Source organism: Pleurodeles waltl, chromosome 10 (assembly GCF_031143425.1).
Source record: "Pleurodeles waltl isolate 20211129_DDA chromosome 10, aPleWal1.hap1.20221129, whole genome shotgun sequence".
Taxonomy (NCBI): domain Eukaryota; kingdom Metazoa; phylum Chordata; class Amphibia; order Caudata; family Salamandridae; genus Pleurodeles; species Pleurodeles waltl.
The window spans coordinates 619,382,124-619,397,430 of record NC_090449.1 but is presented as its reverse complement, the minus strand read 5'-3'; positions in this window follow the sequence as shown (position 1 = coordinate 619,397,430).

Genomic DNA, 15,307 nt, shown 5'->3' with positions numbered 1-15,307 from the left:
CATGCCTGCCTTGCTGGCTGTTTTTAAATTAAAGTTACATGCAAATTGGACTTTGGAATTAAAAGTAGTTCCAAAGTCTTAAACTACCTTATTTTTACATATACATCACCCCTAAGGTGTGCCCTATGTGCCCCTAGGGCTGGGTGCCATGTAACTATAAGCAGGGACCTTATAAAAATAGTTTTATAAGCCCTGGTGAGGTAAAACAGGCAAATTTGTTTTTCCCTCATTGTAGTGAATGGCCTCCATAAGCTAGAATGGGGAGACTTTATTTTAATTTTAAAAGTCCCCTTAAGTAACAGATACCAGAAGTGTGGTATCAAATTAATTGTTATAATAAATCCAACAACTTCCAGTTGTAGGATTTAATATAATTTGTTCAGGTAAAGAGTTTACAAGTCCCTAGTATATGGTAAGGCATGGAGGTTTAGGGACCCCAGCATCGGTAGTGCCCCCATAGGTGCACTGCTGAGGTGCCCAGTGTCATTTTAAAGGCAGGCCTGCCTTGCTGGCTGTTTTTAAATTAAAGTTACATGCAAATTCGACTTTGGAAATAAAAGTAGTTCCAAAGTCTTGAACTACCTTATTTTTACATATGAGTCACCCCTAAGGTGTGCCATGTGTCCCTAGGACTGGGTGCAATGTAACTATAAGCATGGACCTTATAAAATAGTTTTATAAGCCCTGGTAAGGTAAAACAGCCAAATTCGTTTTTCCCTCATTGTAGCGAATGGCACCCATAGGCTAGAATGGGGAGACTTTATTTTAATTTTAAAAGTCCCCTTAAGTAACAGATGTGTGGTATCAAATTAATTGTTATAATAAATCCCACAACTTCCAGTTGTGGGATTTAATATAATTTGTTCAGGTAAAGAGTTTATAAGTCCCTAGTATATGGTAAGGCATGGAGATTTAGGGACCCCAGCATAGGTAGTGCCCCCATAGGTGCACTGCTGAGGTGCCAAGTGTCATTTTAAAGGCAGGCCTGCCTTGCTTGCTGTTTTTAAATTAAAGTTACATGCAAATTCGACTTTGGAAATAAAAGTAGTTCCAAAGTCTTGAACTACCTTATTTTTACATATGAGTCACCCCTAAGGTGTGCCATGTGTCCCTAGGACTGGGTGCAATGTAACTATAAGCAGGGACCTTATAAAATAGTTTTATAAGCCCTGGTGAGGTAAAACAGACACATTTGTTTTCCCTCATTGTAGTGAATGGCCTCCATAGGCTAGAATGGGGAGACTTTATTTTAATTTTAAAAGTCCCCTTAAGTAACAGATACCAGGCGTGTGGTATCAAATTAATTGTTATAATAAATCCCACAACTTCCAGTTGTTGAATTTAATATAACTTGTTCAGGTAAAGAGTTTTAAACTTTACCTGAAAAGTTGCCAACTTCAGCCCTGCAGTGTTTTTGCTGCTGTGCTCTGATTGGCCAGCCTCTGGCAGCCTGGTCATGCTGCCTTGATGAGGCGTGAAGTGGCCTGGCTCCACACAAAGAAATGTGCCTGGGGGAGGATACCTCCCCTCAGCAGATGGTGAAGCAGGAAGGGGAAGGGCTGCCAAACTGGTCTTCAAAGGCAGGGAATGCTTTTGGAGCAACCCAGCAACACCCTCACATCCTGCAAACCCAGACAATTAGGTGCCCCCTTGATTAGATTAGGAGAGGGGTGTGTTTAGGATTTTTAGCCAAACCAGTGGGTGGGCTCAGCTGGATGTAACCTCCAAAAATCACTTTCAGCCATAATGGATTTTTGAGGAATGTTGCTCCCTGGGATTGATTTTTGCCACTCTTCCCAGGAGGTGGTCATCACATGGGGAAGGACCCTGAACCTGATTGGAGAACCAGGGCCCCCCTGTTTTTCACCCAGGAGCAGGGTTAAAACTGGCAGACCTGCACCCACACCGCAGATCCCCATCAGATTCCAACAAGGCAGAACTACAGGTGAAGAAGGACTGGCCCGCTGGGCCCCCGGCCTGCACCTGCACCTGGACCCTGCACTCTGAAGGACTGCACCAGCTGCACACTTGGGCTTCACCACAAGAAGGACTTTGCCTGGCTTCAACTGGTTCAAGGAGGGACTCCCTGTTTGCTACAGGTGAAAACTTGCTAACCAGAGTCCCCTGCACCAACTCCTGAAGAAACCAATCAGCTGCCCACTGTCCAGTGGCCAAAAAGCAGTTTGCGCCATGTGCATTCTGGGAGTTGTAGTCCACACCCCCCCAAGGAGAATCTCAGAGCTTCTGGAACCTTGGGGTGAGCTGTGGACCCCAATAGAACCCTAAAAGAACAGCTGAAAGAAGATCCAGAAGTTTGGAGAACTCTGGAGGGCTTTTGGAAAAAAGCTCCATAGAGGGACCGACCCGCTGTGGCAGCTCTAGCCGGCTTGCCTCAACCACGACCTGGCCTGACTTGCAGGTTCGTCCTGGTAAAGAAAATCTCCCAAAAAGAGACTAAGGCCCGTATTTATACTTTTTTTGCGCCGCATTTGCGTCGTTTTTTGACGCAAAAACGGCACAAACTTGCAAAATGCCATTGTATTTTGTAGGTTTGCGCCGTTTTGCGTCAAAAAGCGTCGCAAATGCGGCGCTAAAAAAAGTATAAATACGGGCCTAAGGCCTCATTCTGCCGCCCGCCAGGCGGGAACCGGCATTTGGCCGCCATGCGGCCAAAATACCGCTTCCCGCATTCGGACATTCCCGCTGGGCCGGCGAGCGCTAACCAATTTAGCGCCGGCCGGCCCAGCGGGAATGGGGGCCGCAACACAGGAGCCGGCTCCGAATGGAGCCGGCGGTGTTGCAGAGGTGCGACGGGTGCAGTTGCACCCGTCGCGCTTTTCACTGTCTGCTAGGCAGACAGTGAAAAGCTTCATGGGGCCCTGTTAGGGGGCCCCTGCACTGCCCATGGCAGTGGCATGGGCAGTGCAGGGGCCCCCAGGGGCCCCAAGACACCCTTTCCCGCCAGCCTCTTCCTGGCGGTGACAACCGCCAGAAACAGGCTGGCGGGAAGGGGGTCAGAATCCCCATGGCAGCGCTGCTTGCAGCGCTGTCCTGGCGGATTCACCCAGCCGGGGGAAAACGGTTTTCTGACCGCGGCTTTGCCGCCGCGGTCAGAATGGGCATGGAAGCACCGCCAGCCTGTTGGCGGTGCTTCCGTCATTCGCGACCCTGGGGTCAGAATGACCCCCTAAGTCTGAACGTAGGAAGTTGACCGGGACCTCCCAGCCTGCGTATTCGAGGAGGGCTCCAAGGATGTCGGATCAAGATCCAGGTTTGCCCCGGTCGAAGGATTTTCACCTCGAAAAAATGACTAAGCTTGAAGGTAAAAATCTCCACCGAGGGCTCCTGCGACGCGTATCCGTGGAAGAGTTCCAGGAGGTCGGATTGGACTGGCAGGTTCGTCCCGCTGAAGAAAATCTTCAGAAGAACGAATAAGTCCTAAGGTAAACTTTTGACCGAGGCCTCCTGCGGGCTGTAGCCGAGCCGGGCTCCATCGCGGTCGGCCTTAAACTTTGACTTTGGCCCGGTTGGGTTGCGACCAGATGACCCGATTTGCGCTCTTTATTTCTATGCGCTAGAAAGCAATAATTCTTTAAAAATCCACATCTCTGGTTCCCCTTATCTGATTTTATTCGTTTTTGTGCCATTTTAAAGCTAAAAAAATTTCCTACTTTTATAAATTGATTTCGGATTTTTAAACTGTTTCCTGTGTTTTATGTAATTACTGTTTTGTGATATTTGAATGCTTTACACTCTGGCCCTCATTCGGACCTTGGCGGGCGGCGGAGGCCGCCCGCCAAAGTCCCGCCGTCAAAATACCGTACCGCGGTCGCAAAACCGCGGCGGGTATTTTGACTTTTCCCCTGGGCTGGCGGGCGGCCGCCGAAAGGCCGCCCGCCAGCCCAGGGGAAAACGACCTTCCCACCATGAAGCCAGCTCGTAATCGAGCCGGCGGAGTGGGAAGGTGCGACGGGTGCTACTGCACCCGTCGCGTATTTCACTGTCTGCTATGCAGACAGTGAAATACTAGCGGGCCCTCTTACGGGGGCCCCTGCAGTGCCCATGCCATTGGCATGGGCACTGCAGGGGCCCCCAGGGGCCCCGCGACACCCCCTACCGCCATCCTGTTCCTGGCGGGCGAACCGCCAGGAACAGGATGGCGGTAGGGGGTGTCAGAATCCCCCATGGCGGCGCTGCGAGCTGCGCCGCCATGGGGGATTCAAATGGGCAACGGAAAACCGGCGGGAGACCGCCGGTTTTCCATTTCTGACCGCGGCCAAAGCGCCGCGGTCAGAATGCCCAAGGGAGCACCGCCGGCCTGTCCTAAGTGGGTCCCGTGCTTCCCATGCCACTGGATTCAAGCTAGCCTTGGTGATGAGGGGTGAAACCCCGAAACCGGTCCCAGGATGCTTGTTTCCGGTCCAGTGGACGGAGGGTCATTTTTTGGCCACACTGGATGTCACCTCCTTATATACATGCATACCTAAAAAACAAGGCATGGCAGCTATCCAGTATTTTTTAGACAAAAGAGAAGCAACTTACCTGACACACTCCAGTATGTTGATGGACTTGATGAACGTGGTCATGGACAATAATGTCTTCTTACATGAGGGGACATGGTACAGACAAAAACAGGGAGTTGCGATGGGGGCGAAATTTTCGCCATCTTTCGCCAACCTCTATATGGGGTACTACGAACACCATCACTTATGGACCAATGGTCCACCAGAACTTACACAACACGTTCTCTACTGGGGTCGATACATCGACGATGTACTTCTCTTCTGGTCAGGGGATTATGCCTCCTTTGAACTGTTTACCAAATACCTAAACGATAATCAATATAACATACACTTTACCAGTTGTGCGAGCATAGTGAGTGTTGATTTCTTAGATTTGACACTATATACCGATGGCAACCACATCTGCTCCAAGCTATTTAGAAAAACAACAGCTTCGAACTCTATCTTACATGCCAGCAGTTCACATCCACGTTCTCAGATTAAAGCCATTCCATATGGGGAGGCTGTGAGGATCAGACGTAACTGCCAGAAAGACCCAGATTTCATGGAGCAACTTGATTTCCTAGAAAAAAGTTTTGTCAACAGAGGCTATCCCAATAAACTGCTAAATAACACACGGGACAGGATTCTTAAGATTGACAGAGCATCTCTTTTCAAGAAAAAAACAAACAAAAGGGTTAACGCAAAGAGGGCCCCAGCGTTCATAACCACATACACCTGTGCGAGTGCAGAAGTCTACAAGATTTTAAACAACAACTGGCACATTTTGTTATCTGACAAAACCCTCAAACGAGGCCTCAGGAATAGGCCAGAGATGATTCACCGTAGGGTCCGTACTTTGAGAGATAAATTGTGTCACAGCTATTTACCAATGGTCACTAATGAGAGTTGGTTACCCACACCACCGTCTGGTTTTTACAGGTGTGGCCATTGTAATATCTGCAGCTATGCCCTGGACAAGACAAAAAACTTTTGTTATAACTCTAAAACGACGTACACGATCAAACAATTCATGAACTGCAACACGAAGTTCACTGTCTATTGTATCATCTGCATATGCAAAAAGATCTACATTGGCAGCACAATCAGACCACTGAGAGAAAGACTGCAAGAACACATCCGGGCGATCAAAAATAACAGCAGTGACTACCCTCTTGCAGTCCATTACAACCAGGCACACCCTTTACACGAAAAACCAGACATAAAAATCCATGGCATTGCCACTTTGGGCAAATGTCCGAGGGGGGGCAATAGAACTCTCCTCCTGAGACAGCTTGAGAGTAGATGGCTTGTCAGATTACGCACGGTGGAGGAGGGGTTAAACTCTGATAAAGATCTGCATGTATTTCTTTAGACTATCAACCGTTGGTCAATATAACGAATTTGTAAGAACAAAGTTTCTTTCTTTTTTAATATACATTATGTTCCTGCATGTTTCTTCCCCTTTTTCTAAATTAATTTGCCGCAATCTACAGATTCGCAACAAATCACATCTTTACAGTAGACATATTACCTGTTGGAAGTTTCTTTGTTACCTTTCTTTATAACTTTACATATACGAGATGTCGGAAGAATCATTTGATCAAGTTTGTGTTAATCCACCAGTTTTTTCTGTTTTTTCTGTTACGCAAATGCAATGTTTGTACATCCTGACGATTTATTTCATGTCTCCAATGAAAACGAATAATGGGATGCATCAAATGCTACCATACAAATCGCTACGGGGGTGCATGTCTCTTTCCTTTCCTCTCACTGGTCATTTATCACTTGTTGGCATGCCACGATCATTACTATTTCTAAGGGCCCACCTCTCTCTACCTGCATGCCCTTTTCGGTACAACCCCTTATACTCCTCCCAAGATGGCGAACCACGCTATTTCAGGGTTCTTAGTCCATTTTTGTTGTTTACTCTTCATTTCCAGTTGCGTTCGGGATTTAAAATCCCAGCAACGGGTCAGCGTTCGCTTCAGATGCGACGCGATCCATAAGCAGTAGTGACGGGAGACCGGTAACAGGTAATAGGGCTTCTGCCCATACCTTTTTAGTTTTCTTCATTTCTGATTTATTCTTAACAAAGATATATGCACGGTGACTGACGCTAGCGATTGCTAGCGTCACTGTCCATTCTAACACTGCTCCGCCTGGGATATTTAGTTTATTTATAAACTGCATAACGCGTTCGGCTCGCGCACCGCTCACTCTCCGTAAGACGCACCGTTAACTCCCCGAAAGACGTGCCACCACTATATTAATATGCCTGGACGGCTTTCTTCACCGGTGCTAGTTATGTTAATACTGGTTGATCAACTAGTAATCTATGACCAATTTCCATTCAAATGGTACTGAGACCCGGCTATGTAGCTTACAATATCTGCGAAATACTAACACATGGGCACAACCCGTTATGACTTGTTGGCTGAATATTGGCATTCACCATATAGTACATAACCATAAATCTGCGCAACTATAAAGTTATCTGCATTCATTAATCAGCTTTCGATGCACAGGATTTAACTCAATCCTAGCCTCACTGCTTATTGCTGCTTACATGGCTCATTGATCGTTTTGTAGATGTTCCTTTTCTCTAAAAAGAGAGAAAATATTTCCTTTTCCTTTCTTCTCAGACGTATCATGGTCTACGGACTCCCCCTGTTAACGCTTGACATACCACACATATCTGGTCTATATTCATGACCACTGGAGTATAATATACATTACCAATACCTCTAATCTACAAAAGGTATGCTCATTTCTCTTTCATTCTTGTTCTTTCTTCTTTGTGCATGGTTTTATATGGAGACGAGTCGATTTCTTGTATACCACATGGGTGATTTCCTTCATTCACAGAACAACTAATATTTTATCACTCACTTGATGTATGACACCCTCTTTTTTGACGTATGTTATTTACTGTTCTTTGGGACATTCTTGCTCATTCCTTGTCTGACGATCACTGCTTGGACTAGCGCACGGCATAGGTGTTTGTTTTCAGGTGTCTTACCACACATATGGGAAACAGAAGGAGATATCTCCCTTCGTTTTTAGTATAGCCTATGTTTTTTCACAATCACGTATCTCTGGCACGTGGTCTCTCTCTAAGACCCATTAATATTTGTTCTGTTCTATGACTGGCATCACTATTTGTTTTGCCAACAATCCATAGACAATTTTTGTTACTCACACATCATATTTGTATATGTTTACAGCCGTGAAAAAGTCCAGTGTGACGAAACACGTGTCTATTTTCTTTCACCAATTCTCTTGCTACAATCACCAAGGAATAAATGGCTTTTACTGTGACCTTGAGATGTGCCGTGGTTTTCTGTTTTACCTAGCTCGTAGGTATCCACAACTGGTCAGGGCTGTGTGGGTCCCAGGTGTGCTGCATTTGGCAACATGTGCCCCTCCCCATGCCTTGGTGGGTAGCATTATGACTGGTAGTGCAATGCATAGTGCATAGGGCTGTTCCCTGTGTGTGATGGTGGTGTGTACGCCAATGGTGGTGTTGGTGCAGCCATTGACCCAGTGTATCCATTGTCTCTTCCCACCCCTTTTTGTTTTGTCACCCTGTCCTTTTGTGCAATAGCATCATCTGGCAGAGGAGCAGAGGCGCTGGTGGCGGAGGGAGCTGCATCCCACAGGTCCCAGGAGGCAGAGTCCACCTATGCTGAGAGCACCAGTGGGACAGAGGGCGAGGGGAGTACCACGGCGGAGACAGGAGGGTACAGTTCGGACACAGATACCTCCTCCGATGGAAGCTCCCTGGTGGTGGCGGACACCTCTGTGACCACCCTAGCTACAGGTACATCCACCACCCCCCGTACCAGCACTGCCCACCCAGCAGCCCCTCAGCGAGTTGCCCGTGCCCGCTCACCCAGGAGGGTGGGCATCTCCTTCACCCCAGACACCTCAGGCCCTGCCCCATTGAGCCCTGCTGCCCTGAGTGAGGAGGCTATTGATCTCCTGAGATCCATCTCTGTAGGGCAGTCAACCATTGTGAATGCCATCCAGGGGCTGGCAGCCTAAATGCAACAGACTAATGCATTCTTGGTGGGCATTCACACTGGCTTGGCGGCCCAACAGAGTTCAATCCAGGCTCTGTCCTCCTCTCTTATGGCAGCCATTGTCCCTGTTTCCACCCTCCAACTTCCTCTGCCCAATCCCATTCCCCTCAACCCCAACCTATCCCAAGCACACAGGCAGACGAGCATGCACACAAGAAAACACACAAGCGTGGCACAGGCAAACACAAGCACCACACATCATCCCACAGGCACTCACACAAACACCATCCAGATGCAGACATACCAACACACATAATTTCCACTGTGTCCCCCTCCTCCTCCAACTCCCTCCCTGTTCCGTCTACACTCACACCTGCATGCACTACATCCTCATCCACTACCAGCATCACCACCACACCTAGCAGAACACACACCTCACTGGCAGACACCTCCACAACAACCATGCACCCGTCCCCTGTGTCCTCTCCCACTGTGTCTTTCCCCCCCCCAAGGCACACAAACGCAAGCACTCAGACACCCAACAGCCATCCCCTTCACAACAGCATCCAGCCCATGCACCTGCACCCAAACACAGCAGACAGACACCTCCCACAACCACTCCCTCTTCCTCCACTCCCATACCTTCTCCATCTTCCTGCCCCAATTTCCCCAAAAAGTTATTCCTTTCCACCATTGACCTCTTCCCTCCCCTTCCCCCGTCCTTCACGTCTGGCCAGGGTGGCAAAAACCCAGGCAAGCACGTCAGCCACCCAGTCCACGGGCCCAGTGGTTTCCACACCTACTCGTAGTGGGAAAGGATCCAGGGCACCAGGCAGCCTCAAGGAAAGGGTGCCTGCCCCAGCTGCTGCCCAGAAGGGCAAGGAGCCATCCCCAGCTGCTGCCAGGAAGGACAAGGAGCCATCGCCAGTTGCTGCCAGGAAGGACAAGGAGCCATCCCCAGCTGCTGCCAGGAAGGGCAAGGAGCCATCCCCAGCTGTTGCCAGGAAGGAGAAGGAGCCATCCCCATCTGCTGCCAGGAAGGGCAAGGAGCCATCCCCAGCTGCTGCCAGGAAGGGCAAGGAGCCATCCCCAGCTGCTGCCTGGAAGGGCAAGGGGCATGCACCAGCAGGCAGGAAGGACAAGAGGCCTGGTGCAGGGACTCATACGGAGCCCCCACCACCAACTATGGTTGTTCATCTGAGGCTGCAGGGAATGGGCTGGAGCCTCCCCCCACCACCAGCAGCAGCACTACCACCACCAGTGGGCAGCCATCCAAAGCTTCAGGGGATGGGCTGGAGCCTCCCCACCACCACCAGCAGCAGCGTCACCACCACCACTGAGCAGCCATCACCGCCAGCGAACGGTATGTAGTCCTGCCTCCATGGTCTGCTGTGCGGCCTGCATCCTGCAAATCCTGTGGGTATGACACCTAGCTGAGAGACTGTGACCTTGCACTCCCCAGGAACAGAAGCACAGGGCATGATGCCCTCTCCAGAACAAGTGGGTACGACACCCACCAACCCCATCCTTCCCAGGTTCAGAAGCACAGGGCACGATGCCCCCTCCAGAACCAGTAGGTAAGACACCCACCAACCCCAGCCTCCCCAGGATCAGAAGCACAGGGCACAATGCCCACTTCAGAACCAGTGGGTAAGACATCCACTTGAGAGACTGTGGCCTTGCACTCCCCAGGACCAAGCACAGGGCATGTTGCCCCCTCCAGAGCATGTGGGCAAGTCATCCACTTGAGAGAATGTGGCCCTGCACTCCCCAGGACCAAGCACAGGGCATGTTGCCCCCCCCGAGCATGTGGGCAAGTCACCCAGTTGAGAGACTATGGCCTTGCACTCCCCAGGACCAAGCACAGGGCATGTTGTCCCCCCAGAGCATGTGGGCAAGTCACCCACTTGAAAGACTGTGGCCTTGCACTCAATAGGACCATGCACAGGGCATTTTGCCCCCTCCAGAGCATGTGGGCAAGCCACCCACTTGAGAGACTGTGGCCTTACACTCCCCATGACCAAGCACAGGGGATGGAGCCCCCACCCCAAGAACCAGTGGTCTTGTTCCACCTGCTGGCTGAGTTGCACCCAGTTCCCCGTCCCCGTGAGGTGCCTGCCTATTTTCCAACTGATGTCCCTGTAGTGTTCTTTCGGTGTTGGTGCAGGTGACAAGTGGGGCCTTGGACTTTGGTTTGTGGCCCTGTGGCCCACGCACAATGAGGACTGGGCAGTGTCCCTTCAACTGCACATATGTATATACCATTACATTGCATTTTCGTATTTCTACTGTGTTGTTTTTATTACACTCACTTTTGCACATTCCTGTAGTCCTTGCATTATTCCTCAGGGGTACGGGGTTAATATGTTTTATTACTGCAGCTGATTGTGCGTATGGTGTTGGGGGTGTGTGTGGTGCGTGTGTGTGTCACTCTCTTTTTCCTCCCTCCCTCCCCTGTGTGCTAGGCAGCTGTACTCACTGTGGTCCTCTTCCCTGTCGTTGGTGTTCGTGGTGGAGCAGGACATAGAAAATCATAGGGAATTTTTGAAGTTCAGGATCCATGGCAGCGTGGTTCTTCCCAAAGGTGAGTCCTTTCCTTTCTGTGCAGTGTTTCCGCCAGGCTTTTGATGTCGTTGGTACTGGCCCAGAAAAGGTGGCGGTTTCCAGGGTCTTAATATGGTGGGCGGAACATTGACTTCCGCATGGCTGTAGGCCTCTACCTCCATGGTGCCTGTTGTTTCCGCCCTAGCAGTCGATGTGGTAAAGTGGCTGTCTATCTGAGTTGTCACTGCCATGGTCATAATTTTGCGATAGTTACCACCACTTTATCACTGACCGCCAGGGTTGTAATGAGGGCCTAAGTGCTAAGTGCAGGCGTTAATAAGAGGCTCCCGTTGATTACAATTTTTTAACTCTCTAAAAAATCTTTTCACTAAAGAGTCTGCAAAAGAAGTTAAAAAGACGTGTAACGCAAGGTGGTTCAACGCTGCATGTAGGGAAGCACAACACAAACTCCTGAGAGCTTTAAGAGGAGGCCAATCAGACCATATAAGGGAAGCCAGGAAAGATTACAGACAGGAACAAAGTAGAGCCCGTAGGACATGGGATGAATCTAGATGGGTTTCCCTCCTGGAGTCTGCTAAAATAAATGACACCTCGAAATTTTGGAAAATAGTGGCTGATGCCAGCGAAGAATCCAATTGTTCGCCCGGTGCTTCAATACTCCCTGTAGAGTGGACAGATCACTTTTCCCGATTATATTCTGGGATTACTGGTTTTACTTCTAGGGAACTGACCCATACCATGATTACTGAGAGTCCCAAAATTGAATTTACCCTGGCAGAAACCAAGGCTGCGATCGCGTCACTGAAATGGGGAAAGGCCCCCGGCCTTGATAAAATACCTGGCGATTTATATAAAACAAACCCAGATATATGGGCCCCATATCTGAACCTCATTTCCAATGCAGTAACTGCAGGAGCACCTGTCCCGAGCTCCTGGATGGGAGCAGAGATAGTCCCCATCTTTAAGAAAGGTAACCCCTCTAACCCTGTTAACTACCGTCCAATATCCTTACTTGACAACTTCCAAAAACTTTTTGCTAAGCAAATTTTGTCTCGTTTAGAAGAATGGATTCTGGAAACTAATGCCATTTCTGATTTGCAAGCAGGGTTTAGGCCCGCAGTTAGTACCATAGATCAGGTGCTAAGATTTTTAACATTAAAATGGAAGACTGTAGAAGTAGGCGGAGGTAACCTTTTCGTAGTTTTTATCGACCTTAGAGCCGCGTTTGATTTGGTCCCCAGAAATCAGCTATGGCTGACACTAGCTAATATGGGTGTCCCACATGGCCTCCTGAAACTCATTATCCGACTACATGAGAATACTTATGCTCAAATCAGGAGTGGCAAGAATGGTGACCTAACAGAAGCAGTGGCTATTGAGAGGGGAGTCAGGCAGGGGTGTGTTTTGGCCCCCACCCTTTTTCTCCTATACATAAATAATTGTATTAAGTATTTAGCAAACTGCACTAATGATTCCCCAAAGCTGGCCGGGACCAAAGTACCATGCCTACTTTATGCAGATGACACTATCCTTTTGTCTAAATCATCCATGGGAATTCAGAATCTGGTCAACCAGTTCGGTGTTTTTTGCAGAGATCACGGGTTAGACATAAATCTTAAGAAAACTAAACTCATGATATACAGTGCCCCGAACAAGAAGCTTAGAGCAAACATTAGGATGGATTCAATTCATTTGGAGAGGGTAATGGAATACGATTATTTGGGTATTAGACTATCTGATAAGTGCAGCTGGGACCCAGCTATAAGGAAAGGGGCACTAACAATTAGCCAAAGATGTGGAGTGATAGGACGTAAGGCTAGCACTGCAATAAGTCCCCCTCTGACCCTCATCTCTGAAATCTACAAAGCCCAAATTCGTGCCGCGGCCCTATATGGAGCGGAACTTTGGGGATTTCACAGACAATTGGACACTCTTCAAATTAAAGAAAATAATTTCCTCAGACACATATCCAGACTGGGGAAGGGCACGCCAATGCTCCCCCTAAGACTGGACCTGGGTCTAAATAGTATTAAGGACACAGCATACCTAAGACCACTTCTGTACTGGGTCAGATTATGGAAAACGGAGGAACTCGAACCCTTCAGATTAGCAGTTAAAGAACTTTTGCCACCTTGCTATGGATGGGAAAAAGTACGGTGGCTTAGGGAGATGAGGGTGGCTTGGGTTAAACTGAACTTAGCCCAGTATTGGGAGAATCCCGAGATGATCCCTGGTAATGCTAAACGCCTGATCAAAGACCGTTATTGGGAAAAGATCCATGAGGAATCTCTCGGCTCAATAGGGTTGGGTCGGTTGACAGCAGAGTTCCTGCTGGTTAAGCATGAACCTCTGCCTGAAAGCTTCCTGGATCTCCCTGTGCCAGCCCGTGCTCGTTCCTTATTACTCCAGTTCAGATACGGAACATTGGCAGTCAACAGCTTCACAGCTTGCTGGTCAACCAATAGTTCTTTATCTGACAAATGCATAAACTGCCATCTATGCAAGGAAACTTCTGAGCATGTCCTATTTTTCTGTCCTCTGTACAAATGCCCTCGTGAGAAGTGGATTATCCCTCTGTGTAAAACACTGCCATCACAAAACCGAAACAGTGTATATAGAATATGCAAATATGACACTTCCATGCTGATAGTGAGCTCTGTTTCCAAATATTTGGCAGCAGCATGGAAAATCCGCAGTAGGATTACTACAGATCTTAACCCATCGGTCGAAGAACGGTCTAGAAGTTAGCAAACTAGTACCCTGTCATATTATTCTGGAATTCTAAATAAAATGGTTAGTATGACCTAAAGACTGTAGCCCCACGCATGATGGCTAGTGGGTTACCCCAAATCGAAGCGACTCATAGTTCCTCAGCACATATAATTTTATAAACCGCAAGTTGCAATTTATCTGATCAACTTATTTAATAGAACTGAGTAACTTATGGCATTATTTTCCACTGGTTGACCTCTAGCCTTTCCCAATAGGAGCTACTATATGCAGTTTTTATGCCTTATTTTATACTCAAACTTGTTTTAGAATGATTTTCATGTTTTTAACAATTGGTTAGCATTATTTTAGCACTTAGCCTTTTGCATAGAGTAAGATCCAGAGATTATTTTGAGAGTCTTGTCTTAATTATTTTTGAAACTTTTTATGTAATTTTATGAATTTTTTCTTTCTGTATTAACTGCCTAATGTTTTCTCTATTAAGTGATGGCTCATGGCTTTTATTTTTTTGTATGTATGATCACTTCTAACTTTTCAAATGGTCCAAATCTGGACCGAATAAACTATTGATTGATTGAATGGGCCTCTGGGTGCTTTGTAGGATTAGCATCATGTTTTTTTATGCTAATCCTCCAAAGCTCCAGACTAACATAAAACATTATGACACTACTCACCCTAACTACCACCAGGGAGTGCCATATTTTAAATACGGAGCTACCTTGGTGGTGTTGGGAGGGCACTAAGGGGTGCAAGAAAAGTGGCGCTGCACTAGGTGCAGGGCCATTTTTCATAAATCGGCACCTAAGTCTGCAACAATTTACATTTTAATTAGAACCCCTATACAGCTGAGTCTGACTTTTAATGGACTCACTGCTAGGTGACTTACATAGTATTCAAATCTGTACTTTAATTCCAACAATAGGCTGGCTTTTCATGAACCAAGGTGGCCAGCAGGAAAGGAGCTTCTTACCAATCACTGAAAACAGCATTTTTGTAATATCTTAATTTGGATTTGCGGACGTCTGAACACTTTCCACATCCTAATGATGGCCACCAGTCAGCATTCTAGCAAAGCTTTGAGGCTGGGGACTCTTTTTCAATCTTTCCTTCTTTTCTCCCATTTCTGTGCAATTAAAGAAGCTCCATTTCCTCCCCATTCACAAGCACGTCCTGTTAGAATGTCTCTTTCTCTGCTTTAAAGCACTGAACCATGTGAGCCCTAGATTATAAAGGCATCCGTTTGTCCAATATGTTTTAATGTGCGCCCTTCGCTCAATAAACAGACCTTTTTGTTATGTCTAATTAAATCAACAAAGACTGCCATTGCTGTTTGGTCTTCTCATATAAAACTGCATCTTCTTGCAAATACATGCTATATGAAGTTTCCGAAGTCCCTGAAAATAGGTTATTTCCAGCTTTCCGGTACTTGCTCTTGGGCTCTAGTTTCAGTTTCTAGCACCAGGATGCTCTCAGATATTTGCACTC